Genomic DNA, 13717 nt, shown 5'->3' on the forward strand with positions numbered 1-13717 from the left:
TTCCTTCCTTCCTTCCTTCCGAATTCCTTCCTTCCGAATTCCTTCCTTCCTTCCTTCTGAATTCCTTCCTTCCTTCCAAATTCCTTCCTTCCGAATTCCTTCCTTCCTTCCGAATTCCTTCCTTCCTTCCGAATTCCTTCCGAATTCCTTCCTTCCTTCTGAATTCCTTCCGTCCGAATTCCTTCCGAATTCCTTCCGAATTCCTTCCTTCCTTCCTTCCTTCCTTCCGAATTCCTTCTGAATTCCTTCCTTCCTTCCTTCCGAATTCCTTCCGAATTCCTTCCGAATTCCTTCCTTCCTTCCTTCCGAATTCCTTCCTTCCTTCCGAATTCCTTCCTTCCTTCCTTCCGAATTCCTTCCTTCCGAATTCCTTCCTTCCTTCCTTCTGAATTCCTTCCTTCCTTCCTTCCGAATTCCTTCCTTCCGAATTCCTTCCGAATTCCTTCCTTCCTTCCGAATTCCTTCAGAATTCCTTCCTTCCTTCCTTCCTTCCGAATTCCTTCCGAATTCCTTCCTTCCGAATTCCTTCCTTCTGAATTCCTTCCTTCCGAATTCCTTCCTTCCTTCCGAATTCCTTCCTTCCTTCCGAATTCCTTCCTTCCTTCCTTCTCTGCAGATCAGTGCCAGGGTCTCTTTTCCTTTGCTCCCCACACTGACCCTCTTTGCTGGAGCAAGGATGGCACCATCCCCCAGCACATGGTTTCATATTGACCAGTATTGTCACATGCCTGACATGATGGTGTCCCACACAGAGGGAAAAAGGCATCTCAGCAGTCCCAAATCAGCTTTCTGCAAGTCTCATAATACCTGCTTCTTCAGTGAACCAGCTAAAGAGAAAGTGATATCAAGCCCAGCCAATACACTGAAATGACTGCAGCAGGAGAAACTACTACTCAGTTATTACCCAGATTATTATTTTTACCCTTTTTCTTTCTCTTTTCCCCATAAGCCTCAGCACCAATTTTACCCAGAATATGTTATGGAAAGGGCAGAGGGAAGTGGAAGGGGAAGGGGAAAGAAGAAGGCTGTTTTCTGGCTGTCAGGCAGAAGCATATCCAAGCTGGTCTTTTGGAATATTTTGGCCCAAAATGGACTCTTGTAAACATGTAGCTAAGGGACAAAAATGCATCTCCAGATAAGACATGGGTAGGCCTCTAAGAAGATATTGATCTCTGACCTAGGTTTAAACTGAAAGTGTTTACAATAGCACCAAAAACTCTTGAGAAAGTCACAAATGTTCTCATACAGTTGCTTCCACGATTGGATCCAAAGACCAAATCTATGACTGCTTATATTCTGCCCTCTAATTTGTTTTAAAACTGTCTATCAGTGGGTACATATGCAACCAACAAAGCATGACTGGTATGGTTGGCTGTTGGCCAGCATGCCACACTGTTAATTGTCCTCCAAATGAAAAAAAAAAAAAAGAAAACCCAGGTCTGCTTTTTCATTAAGTGTGCACCACTTAGGATTTACTGACAAAGAAGGCAGAATACGCCAGAGAGAAATGCATTTCCAACTATGTCCACTGTGCTAAGACTTCTTCTTCCCCAGGAAAGGTTAAAGGATATTTTAAATGTTGTGAAGAAGATAATGTTTTTAAGTTGAATTAAATTTACAGAGGCATACACTGAGTTTCTGTAAGGTTGGTCAATGGTCCTAAATAGTTCTGAGTCCAGATTTATGTTTATAATCTCTTGGCCCCAGTGTTATTGTGGGCTATTGATCATAAGCCAAATGAGGACAAGTTCCCACAGCAACTTAGTCTAAAGATGGTCTTTTTACTTCAGTGGGTTTGGTACACTTCAATGGGCTCAGGATGTTAGAAAGTGCCCTAGAAAATGTCTGTTGCAATGCAAATCTCTGAACTTATGTGATTTAAAAGGAAACAATGACACAAATGTGAAAGGGCAGAATAATTTTTCAAATTATTCTGCTTCCTCTCTCTGCTACAGGTTTTCTGAAGTATTTGGGCAAAACTGCTCATCAGCACTTAGAGTTCCCCCCTCCAAAATGTAGTACTTGCCATCTGCAGAGATGGGTTCTAAGAAAAGTAAGTGAGAAAAGTTCACAAAATGTGCTGAAACCCCCAGGTGACAGGGTTAGAAAAGTAATATTAGCTGCAGTCGCCTTATTTATTCTGCTCAAAGAATAAGGACCACATTTTTAAATTTTTTCAATTCATCTTTCTGTTTGAACAGACAATGTAAAACAGCAAATCTCAATCGTGTGCCTTCCTCACTTGGATTCTGTCTTTGCCCTCAATGGAAGGAAAAGTCCTGCAAATGTATTTGCATTTCATAAGAGCAACTCTCAACTTCTGTCGGCAGCCCCTAGAAGCCAGCACAGGGGTGCGGAGGGGAAGCGCGGGCGGGGAGCGCTGCTCTGTGCCCCTGCTGCGCTCCATGAAGAGAAAGGGTTTGCTTTTCTCCCTTTTCCTCCTGCCGAAGGAATCCCGGGGGTGGGCTGGGAAAGGAATCCTGATCACTGCTGGAACGGAGAGGGGGAGGAAGCTCATTCATTCACCACCCTCTGGGCCGGGCTCTTACTCGCCTATTCCTTAACCCATTGAGCCACGTGCTTTTCCTCTGTCTGCTGACCCAAATATATATATATACTTTCCTTTTCTCCCTGGTCTTTGTGTCAGTTGGATGTGACATTGAAAACTACGGCTGGGATGATTTCCTCTACACCAGGCTTATGCACCCCACCTCCTCAGCCCCACTATCCTTTATGTCCCTGCAATGCCCTGCAGGTTTGTCCTGCACAGCCTGGAAATACTCGTTATATATCACAAGGATAATACCCCATGTAAGATGCCCATCATATGATGCTCCACACATTTAGCGTAACTCTCAATGTAATTCTAGTATCAACCCAGCTGACCCCAACAACCCAGCTGACCTAGCAACAATCCTGGCTTAGAACTCTGCAAAGTCAATGGGGATTTTTAAACCTCACTTTCTTAGGAAAAAAAGGCTTGCACGGTCAGGCTGGTTTGGCACTAACTGTGTTCTTGTGGGTGTAAAAGACAGAGGTACCATTGCCACTCTACCCCACCTTCCTCCATCATCATGAGCATTTTCAGCTTAACCCAACAGAAGTGCACAATGTTCAAAGCTGTTCTTCTTCCTAAATGTTTCATGCAGAGATGCAAATGGCAGAAGAGACAGACCTTTCCAGTGCCCTCTCTGAGAAGGTAGCTAAAGGCCGCTTGTGCCCACCAAGAGATGCCAGAGAAGGTAATGAGAGGGAAAAATACCCCAACCCCCACATACACTCTGCTCATTCCTTGAGCCCTACTAAACACCATAGGATCCAGTCAGAAGACACAGTGCAATAGGAAATCAATTTTTGTAAATCTCAGTGCTAAAGAGCAACTTATTAGCTTTGCTTGCAGCAAGCGCATTTTCTGAAAAAAAAATAGTCAAACATTTTTTTGAGGATGACTATATCTTGCTGCATCTGTTTTGGGACAATCTGAAGCAGTCATACCACTCTTTTCTGTTTATGTAGTTGCAACATTAATTGATGTTTATTGGCAAGACATCAGATTTCTCCCTATCTTGTACTGTTCTCTGAATCAAAACTCCAGCCAATCATTTTGCTTTAAATAAAATGTAATCACAAGCTAGAATTGATTTGTGGATAAGATTGCTAGACTGGGGGAAAAGATGTGGAGGTATTTCCCTGCAAATCAATTTCGGCTGAACAAAATCTAAAGTCCAGTGTAAGTTCTACAGCAGCTGAAAACGGGATGGAGAGACACGAGCAGGAAGCCATTATGTAGATACGAAAGCAAGTTATTTAGGTTGGCACCTAACAGAAGTCTGGAGGACTGAGGGATGCGAGGGATGCATGCAGGAGAGCAGAATCATGACCTCTCCAGATGTTTTCATGCTAACAAAACCCAAATCCACTGGGCTTTTAAAGGTTGTCACACAGAAAGATGCTGGTGAAGGGAATGGTTTGGTTAATCAATATGTGCGCATTGTCCTCTTGCACTGGTAGTTGTTAGTTTCAGGTTTACAGGATCCTTTGACTCAGAATCAGTATGGAATCAGTATGTTACCTTTTAAACCACTTACACCAGTCTCAGATCTTATCGGTGCCGACATTTTACCATGGTCATCAGCAGCAGTGAACTTGGCCCACTGTGTTTGTTATGACAGCTGTCCCTTATGGCTTTGAGACCTACATGTTCCTACTAACATCACAAAAACCTCTGTATCAGTCCTGATATTTTATGGGTTTGCTGGCATCAAGGTCACAACTAGGATCGTCAGTATCCAGTGTGCATTTTGGGATCTACAGCTGAAAACAATGTGCAAGGTGTTGGTAAGAATAATATGCTGTGCTGTCTGCCAGCAGTCAGATTTATTAACCAAATTCAGCTTCAGCAGAAAGTATGAATTGTTTGGAACTCAACAGAATTCAGTGGAATAACTGGAATGGATGCCATTGCAACAAATATGAAATCTGGTCCTATGTCTTTCTGTAGACTGCCCTGTTTAAACTTTAATTCAAAACTAATTCCGGTATAACTCATGATTTTGATGAAAAGATTTTTGAACTCCTCCATTCTACTGTCAAATTGTTGAACTGGATTTATGCACCAATCTTGAAATGGATCATTTGGCTAATGGTGAATTTTTCAAGAAAAGAACAGATTAATGAGCCAACTGGATCAGAAATGATTTTGATATACTTTCCTTTGACAGTCGCAGTGAGAGCAGCTCAGGTAGATGTCAAAAAGCATCTTTTGCTTTCTTTCATACCTGCTTTGTTGATAAGATTGGCTGTAAGGTACAATCTCCTTACTGGAGTATGGACTTACAGCATGGGGGGGTTTCTGTATTTCGGCTTGCTGTTTTACCTAATCATGTAAAATTAACTGTGGACAGCAAAATGGCCAGGGAGGCCCACCTGACTTGGGAGGCCACAGGAGGCAGGGCCCATTGTTGAGGCAGCACATATCGCCCCAGCAGTGGCTCCAACTTGTAGGACAAATGCAGCTCCTCCTGCTGCCCACAGGGAAGTCAAGTCAATGATGACAGTGACTCAGTATTACATCTTCATGGGATACTTGTATTTGTGTGTCTCCAGACTGAATAAGGGAAAAATAAATCAAAACCAAATTTCAATTTTGTTTTATAATACATAATTAGATGACAATGCACTCAAAACGTTTGACAGTGTCACTGTTAGAAAGCAAAAGCCTAGGTAGCCTTCCAGTCCTACTAAGTTGTTTCAAGTTGATCAAGATCTCTTTTTGTTACACAGCAAAACTCCTTTTTGAAACTCCTGCAGAAATCTTTTGCTGCCTTTTTCTGTTGCCTTTTAACTATTTACATATCCCATCTCTCTTCTCTGACTGTCTTTTAGCTGATTATTTCCACTTGTGTTGGTCATATTCACCCTACAGTCTGATGCTGCAACCATCTAGGCAGACATATCATTTGATGTACTGGAGTTTCTCCATTGATGTTCTCCAAGCTAATGGGAATAAATTAAGTTCATGCAAGAGCTTTACATGATCCAGATTCAAAATACGCCCAAGTGCAATCAATGCCTCTGTGAGTATTTGATCCTTTTATTTCAACATGGGTAATCCTACATCTTGTTTGTGATTCTGTTTTGTCTGTTTTGAATTGTGTTGCTATTATTCTGTTATCATAAGTAAATTGCCATTATCTCCTAATCATCTTGGATTATCAGCTTCTCTTTAACCTCCCTTCCCTAAGAGCCTGGAAAAGAACTGGGGGGTGGGTTGAAGGGAAAGATGGTCCTATGTCTGACCATCTAGTCACAAAAAAATTTCCCTAAAGTCCAGTTTGATTACCATAATAGTGAGGCTGGGTTGTTTTGAATTTTTAATTATTTATTACAGTCTTCAGAGTGTGGCAATGTGACTGACCTATTGCTTTTTAATTATTTTGGTTGCTTTTGACACTATTAACCATGACATCTTGCTGATCCAGCTACATTATTCTTTTAGTTTTAGCACCGAGATCATTCAATGTCTCTGTCCATCTCTGTCAACAGAAAGTCAGCCTCTTCTTAAAAGATCACTTTGTCTGATGGTGTCTGCTGGAAAAGATGATTAAATCCTCACCTCCAACTTGTAGGTATGAATTTGGGTTAGATTTTTGTCTCTTCTGGCACTGTGTAGATTTCTGGCTCCAATAAAACAGTAATATCCTAGGGTTGTTCTAATCTTGCTTCAACATGAAAAGGAACACGTAATAATTTCAATAAAGGGATGTCAGCAAGACAAGCTTTTATTAGCAGTCCCATGCCTATTACAAAAGCTCATTATCTTTTCTCCATTTAGTGACTGGAGGAGGGAGAGTTTCAAAAGGAGGCAGATTCCCCAGTTACTCCTGGAAACCCCTGAGAGATCAGTGCCCTCCCTACTTGCCCACTACTCCCTATTGTCTGTCATTATCTGCATGTCTTGCACTCCTGTTTTGCCTGGTTCTAAGGTTGTTATTAGCTCCATCTACAAATACCATTTGTAAAATGGTAAAATGCAATGCACTTTACACTTTACAACTTCTATCAACCAAGTGTAAAAAAGGAAGGAACTGGAAGAAACTGGGCTGTGCTGGTGGGGTAGAACAAGCTGTGAAAAATCACTTCCATTTCCACAGCCAACCACTGAAAATGAAAGCTAGAACATGAAGCTTCCCTCTGGGACTGTGTGGGTGAGTCTGAATTCATGAGGCCTCTCCTCATCTCTGCTTCACACAGAGCCAGCACCTGGTCACAGAACCTGGACCAGGTTTCAGTCAGCCATTGCTGTGTCTTCATTTATAATCATGGAATCATTTAGGTTGGAGAAGACCAAAGACCAAAAATTAAATCTAAAACTTGTCCTTTCAGATTGTATGGCTTTACAGTCTAATAAAAGAAGAAGGGAAATGTTGGAAAGAGGAAAAGGTGAAAAACCATACGGGTGAATATAAGCCCCAGAAAACACAGATCTCCACAAAGCCTTTGGGGTGGGACTTATCTAACCAAAAAGTAATCCTTCTCCTCAAGTAGTAGTAGATAAGAGGAATCATGCCCTAAAAGTGCATATATTTTCTGCCAGGAGAAGCAGACAGTAAGTACCATCTCAGAGGAAAAAGCATTCCTTTGCAGACACTGAAGGGAGAGATGACAGGAAGGTGCTGCTGTCAGCTCTGAATGCAGGCTTTGAAGAAGCAACATCTGGGGCAGAGAACAGTTCTTGGGGGAAACAAACATTCCCTAATTGTGTTTTCTTGTTGTTGGGCAGAACCCCTTTAGCCAGTGCAATGCTCCCATTCCCACATCCATTGTGGTTCCTGCCACGCATTGGGTACCCCCACTCTGCACTGCCCTGCACCACAGGGCTGTGGACTTGCCTTGGCAGAGTGAACACGAGTTCAGAATTTGCCTGTTTTCTGCAAAATTTTGGTTAACATCTTTCACAATATTTTTTTCATCAATGTTCAAAATGCTGGGTTCTTAACCTGGTGGAACCTTCTGATTTATTCTTTTTTGAAGGACACCCATTTAGCCCTAAAAACATTCCTTTTAAAGCTGAACAGTTTTTTAGAAACACCTCTTCCTTCCCCAGCAGACGGTGCCTGAAACCTGGCTGAGCCATGTATCTGCATCATGTAAAGGCAGTGACAGGACATAAAAAAAGTCCCCTCAGACATAAAACACTGCTGAGCTGTTTTATGCATTGACAATATTAATGATTGTGGCAGGTCTAAATCCTAATTTCTTTAAGAACATCGGTGTCTCAAACTGATTTTCTGTGGCTCTTCTCTGACAATGTGGAAGTAGATTTTGAATTTTCCCTTTCCTAAATGTACTTCCATGTCCTTGTACCACTACATTTCATCGCTGCCAGCTCCATGTGCCTGCTGTTCCGCCAGAGAAAGCATGTTAAATGAATCCTCAAACTTGACAACTGTGGAAGGAAACCAAGACACGAATGATACCTAACATGGTTAGAGCACTGATACCACTATTTAACAGTGGAGAATTAGTGAAGTTATTGATAAATCATTTTGAAGTGTGTTTTAAGCCACTTCCCATTTGTGTATGGTGATTGCTTATAAAACGTCAGCATCAGTGATTGCTGGAGTCTTTACTTGTAATGCCATCTCCACATTACAAAATATCATTTTTGTTCCATCTGAACTAAAACTTGATGAGCAGTCAAGAATAGAAAAGAGAAAAGCATTATATCCCACTTAGCCAAAACGCACAGAATACCAAATTTTGTCTTATAAACAATGCGTGTTCCTAATCTAACTGGATCACAACTTCAGCTGCTACAAATGAAAAGCTATCACATTTCATCACCACTTAATGAACTCCAAACTTGCACTGGTTTTGCTTCCAGCCCCTGTACAGAATCCCGTGGACCTCTGTATGTGGACAGATTATGGTACGTAGTCCCAAGCACTTATTTTGTCTTTTATGCTTCTGTCTAATATAAAAATATATTGAATGCATAAATATCTCATAAAAGATGTTGGTTCCTTTTTTCCTTGGCTTTGTTAGTTTATAGTAAAAGAACCTGCTCCAAAGCAGGGAATTGCCTTTGGAAATTATATCCTATAGAACATAATACTGATAACTGAGTAACGTGCATTTCTCATATATTCATACACCAAGAAGAATAGGAAGGCAGAGTGGAAAACAAGAGGGAGCAGTGTTAATGACAACACCAAAGCAGTAAAGCAAAAAAGGGAAGAAGCATCCGGGAAACTGTTCTGTGCTGTACTATCATTACCAGATATAAAACAATTTCCCAATGTGAGGCTCACAAAGAAATTGGTAGCACTTGACCCACATAGTTCTTTCCACAAATCTGTATGAGCTTATGTGGCATTTTTCAAAACCAGTTTTAAAAGAGAGGTATTTATAAGTCTTCTTATATCTAATTCCAGAAGGTTAGGGCAGCACACAAATTCTCAGTTTGTTAGTGATGAGTCCTTTTTATTATCAAAATTTCCAAACTATGTAAAGATTTGACTGAATGCTAAAATCACACTATAATCTTGCCAGATCTGTATAAACACTCTTCTTCTGTTGGACTGTTCTCCTTTAAGGAAGCTTCCTGCAGCAGTTCTTTTTTTGATTGTGAATACACACACACACACACATTCCCTCAGAAACAACTAAATCTGAATCCATTTGCAACATCCAAATATTAGCTGTTAATATTTATACAGAAGAAGGAAAAAAAAACTATTGAAGTTGCTTCTACTAAGTTCCTTGCAGGTCTTTTCGTTATGGGAATTCATAGAAGATGCAAACTATTCCAGATCTGGCTGAAATACAATGGTTTTATTAAAATCCAAGGAAAAAAAAACACGGCCCCAATCAAGCCCACGGGAATATTTTCCATTGGCTGTGCTGTGCCAGGACTTCAAATGGGTATTTAACCTGGCGAAGAAATGAGTAGAGACGATTGCAGGATTTCCTCTCGTTTGAACGTTCTCATTAGATGAGGCCTCGGTGACCCCTGGGTTGATGGGTTGTTTCAATGTTTAATTGCTTTGACCTTCAGGGAGTTTCTTTTCATGTCCAACATAACCTTAGGTTTTTTTAGTTTAATGTGACAAATTACTTCATAAAAACAGCCCTGGATATTTTCATTAATTCTGGACAAATTGTGTTACACATAGAAGATGTCTTTTTCACAGATGCTGTAACCATGCCAAATAGTATCGTAATTGTTCCTTTTTAGCTACTTTGGTATATGTCGGTAGGTATTTCGAGTAATTGGTGCGATTCAGGAGAGTATATAAATGATGACGTAATTCTAAGAAGGGTAGGATCACAAAAAAAACACACAATTTTGACCCCCTACTCCGTAAACTAAACCTTCCCAAGTGTCACATTTTCTGAAAATTATTCACTTCTTTTCTTCTGAGAAGGGAGCACAGTTACTTCCCAATTGCCACTGCAACTCTGACAGAGACACAGATGAAGCAGTGGTGGTGATGTAGAAAAGGTGTTGGATCTTTCCAAATGAGCCCTGTCCAGCTGGGATCTTCATCTTCCACATCTCTGAGACCCTGCAGAGTGGTCCAGCTGCTCTGGAGCTCTGGAAGTGCCACCACTGGCTGCTTTCCACAAAGTCAGGTGTCAACTTCCCTAGGCACACTTGGGCCAAAGCATGTCAATGAAAGCATTTCAGAGTCAAAGCACACAAGCCTGTGGATTTCAGGTTTTCCTGAAATTTCCTGATTTTCGCCTCTAAACGAACAGCATGGAGTTGCATATGAAACTGCCAGGTACTGCACAGTGTTCCTCCACTGCCTCCACCAGGCTGGCACTCCTGTGGAGGGAGAAGGCCCTGTTCCCTCATGGTAAATCCAGTATAGTCAAATTTCCACCTGCTGCAGACTGGCCTCTTGGTTGACACAAAGTGCGCTTATGCCAGCCTGTCCATATGGAAATGAGACGCTTAGCTGCGTGCCTCACACATGTGGATCCCCATTTGCAAATGTCACCTGTGAAAGACAGAGGCCACTCCAGAAAGTACAAAGCTCGGGATTGTTTAGGCAGAATGGAAAATGACACCCCGGCATTTACAATGGGATTTTTATTATCGATGTCACAGATATGATACTTGCTACTGACATGCTTGAATTAGAAGAGACAAAGTAAACTGTTAGAAAGAAGAGGCCATTGAACTAAATACAAGTGTAACCTGCGCGCTTATATTGCAGCATTCGATTTCCTCTTAAGTCTCGGGAAGCGGGGGCAGACAGCAAAGGGGAGACCTGTGTTTCAGCTGAAATCTCTTGTGTCTACACAGGAGAGTAGGGCCTCTCCAAAAAGCAGACAAAGAGCCAGGAGCAGGCAGTTGTGAGAGGTTTCGTTACAGGAGATGGAGTTTGCAATTCCCGCTAGCCTCCATCCCAGTGCAGACCTCTGCAAAGCTGCAAGTAAGGAAAGTCAAAAATACTGCAGTTGGAAACATTCCTAAGCACTGAGCAGCTAATGACATGTCATGGTCAAAAGCTGCATTTGTTATGCCCTAAGCATACCACTGCTGACACAGGTTTGGGATCTCTGGATTTATAAGATGAACAAGTGGTCATCCCATGCCCCAGAGCTTGAAACTGGCTATAAGAATCAAGGAGCTTTCTTTCCTTGGAGAGTTTAGGATGGGAGCTGGGCTGAGAAACCAGGAGATCCAGTTGGTGCTCACATGCTCATTTGCTTTGGAAAGACAAAGTAACTGGTGCTGTGTGGTGAAAATGAAAGAACAGTGAAGTTTCTGAACGTCACCCAAAGAGAAATGTCACTGGTCACTCTAAGCTTTGCAGAAACTGCTTGTAATAGCAGTAAAGTAAGGGCTGAGTAGGTTTCATCTCTAGTGGTTCTTTTCTCTTTTAAGGAAATGAAAGTATTTTTAAAGCATTTCTAGTATTGATTGCAGAAGACTCTGTGTTAAGTGCTTCATTCCCCAAGAAGTTTGGCCCCTGAGGGCTTTTAGGATCATAGCTCAAAGGATTGAATGTGTGGCAGACAAACACAGATAGATTATGAGATGTCTTAGAAGGCAAAAAATCTGGTCCCTCCTTCTGCAAAACTGTGTACAACTGGAAGAGCGCAGCTGAATTATCCATACTAAAACCACAGTGTCTTCATCCCACTCAAAGAGCCTCTCTAAACACAGTGCTGTCAGGAATAAGAAAGAACAGAAAAATAAGCCACTGTGTGATTCAAATATTCCTAAGTGGTCACTGAAACACCCTCCTCTTGGCCACAAGACCGCATTCTTCAACTCTGTTTGCTGCACTATGAAACACATGAGGTCATTTTTAGCACAAGCCTTATGAATAGAGACTGGAATTTTCTACAAGGTCTTCTTTTCTTATCCCCCATTTCTCCCCCCTTTAAAAACAACTCCCAGTCTGCCAGTACAAGAGGGTTCACTGTCTGGGAATTCCCTGCCCATGATACCTATAGCCTTAGAGGGGACCTGGTGGCCCCTGCTGGGTCTGCAGAACCGTTTGCCAGTTTACCTAGGAGCAACCTGATCTCCTCCTCCTGCCACCCTGCCTGGTATCATCTAGCAACAGCAAGAGGCTAAGAAACATCAGGAATAACAGATCAAATTTTCCTCTAAAGCCAAAGTTTTATGTTAAGGAGGAGTAGTGAATGATACATTGCAGGTGTTTATAGCAATTAGATGCTGCCTGTAAGAACATGAGCTTGTCAGGAGGAGCAGGGACTGAAAGGCATGCAGACAGCTGCTTGATGAAGTGGTGTTCACTCGATGAAATCTGTACTCTCAGCATTTTTAAACAAAAAGCAGCTCCTTTTAGGTGAGACCTTTAACACTCAGTCTGGAAGGAGAACATTAAAGGACTCTGGCACAGGCATCTCCCAATGCTTTGTATTTGAAACTTAGAGCTACCATTTTCTATTGTTTTCAGCCTCGATTTAGGAACTTCATTACTTCTCTAAGTGAAAGAAGAACCTGTCCCTTAACAACTACCTCTGCTATTTTGCCTTTTGCATGATTATGCAGTGTATGCCAAACACAGCACAGAAGAGCAGCCCATACATGTGAGTTACTGGCCAGCCGACCAGCAGTGCCTTGTCATGCTGGGTAGAGACTTCTGTGTCCAACCACTTCTCACTTCAGCAAGGAAGAAGGGTGAGTCTTTCAGGTCCCCAGGGGCACTCTGCCACACCCAGGGTACATCCCAGTCAATATGAAACCACAAAACCTATTCATTGGAATCAATGTCACTTCCACTAAAATATTATGAATGAAAAAACACTTTAGATTGAGAATTCCTTGTGTTGATTCTGCATTTTTAAATAAATAAACCAACTCTTAATTATTCAAATTATGTACACTTACTGAAATTTAGGTTTTTCTGACAGTATTGCATAGGAACACACTAGCCTGGAATAAATAAAAACTAGAAGCCTTAGGCCCAGTCCTTAAATCCATTCTGACATGGGTGGCAGCAGAAGGCTAGGGCTACTTCTCCGAATGCAAACAGCACTTGCTATCCTGTGTTTCATTCTTCCAGCAGCTCCCTGAAATGAAGTCCTGCTGGAGCAAGAAGGAAGCCTTAGCTAGGATACACGCCCCAGCTGGGATACATTTTGCAAGTTTTGCATACCATTATGAGGACTCAAATTGAGCCCTCCTGCAGTAGCACAGAACAGGGAACTCCAGAGTAGGAAAAAAACCCCACATTTAGATTCACCCAGATTTATATCCTTTGATCAAAAGCTGCCCCTTGTGCTTATGAGAATCTCATGTAAATATCTGCAAAGTTACTCCTTTATCTGCTTTCACATTTCTTTCCAGAGAAACCTTTGCCATGTTATCTGCAGCAACCGTGGTTTCTTGGGCTGCTGAAATCATGGCTCATACTGCTGAATATTAGTATCTCATTATCTTTTTTATTGTTAGGGATGTATCTACCCCTTGTTTCAGAGGCTGTGACCATATTTTATCCCTTACTTTTGCAATACCTATAAAATGGGGTCCTGCTGCATAACTAGTCTCCAGTCTGCCATGATAATGGGAAGAATTCTTTTATTGCCACAATGTTTTACTTAGCTACATCTTTCAAAGAACACTGCCAAGGTTGGTCCAAAGTTTAAATCTCACAGAAGCAGACTTTTACAAACATATGTCTGAATAGAAACGTTGCCATTGATTTTTTTAATTGCAAATGAAAAC

The 13717-nt window shown here is 41.7% G+C and overlaps 1 long non-coding RNA gene across 1 annotated transcript in view; it reads left to right on the top strand.

Moving 5' to 3' along the window:
- LOC121659331 overlaps positions 1-8459 on the top strand; it is a 17527-nt gene extending 9068 nt beyond the window's left edge. Inside the window, exons 2-3 of the long non-coding RNA XR_006014285.1 lie at positions 5386-5576; positions 6046-8459. This is a non-coding gene — a long non-coding RNA (uncharacterized LOC121659331). The remainder of the gene's footprint in view (positions 1-5385; positions 5577-6045) is intronic.
- Positions 8460-13717: the final 5258 nt, after the last annotated feature.

The sequence above is a fragment of the Corvus kubaryi genome, unplaced genomic scaffold (genome assembly GCF_017639235.1).
Source record: "Corvus kubaryi isolate FWS band 111438036 unplaced genomic scaffold, C.kubaryi_AGA036_p1.0 split3-73, whole genome shotgun sequence".
Lineage (NCBI taxonomy): Eukaryota > Metazoa > Chordata > Aves > Passeriformes > Corvidae > Corvus > Corvus kubaryi.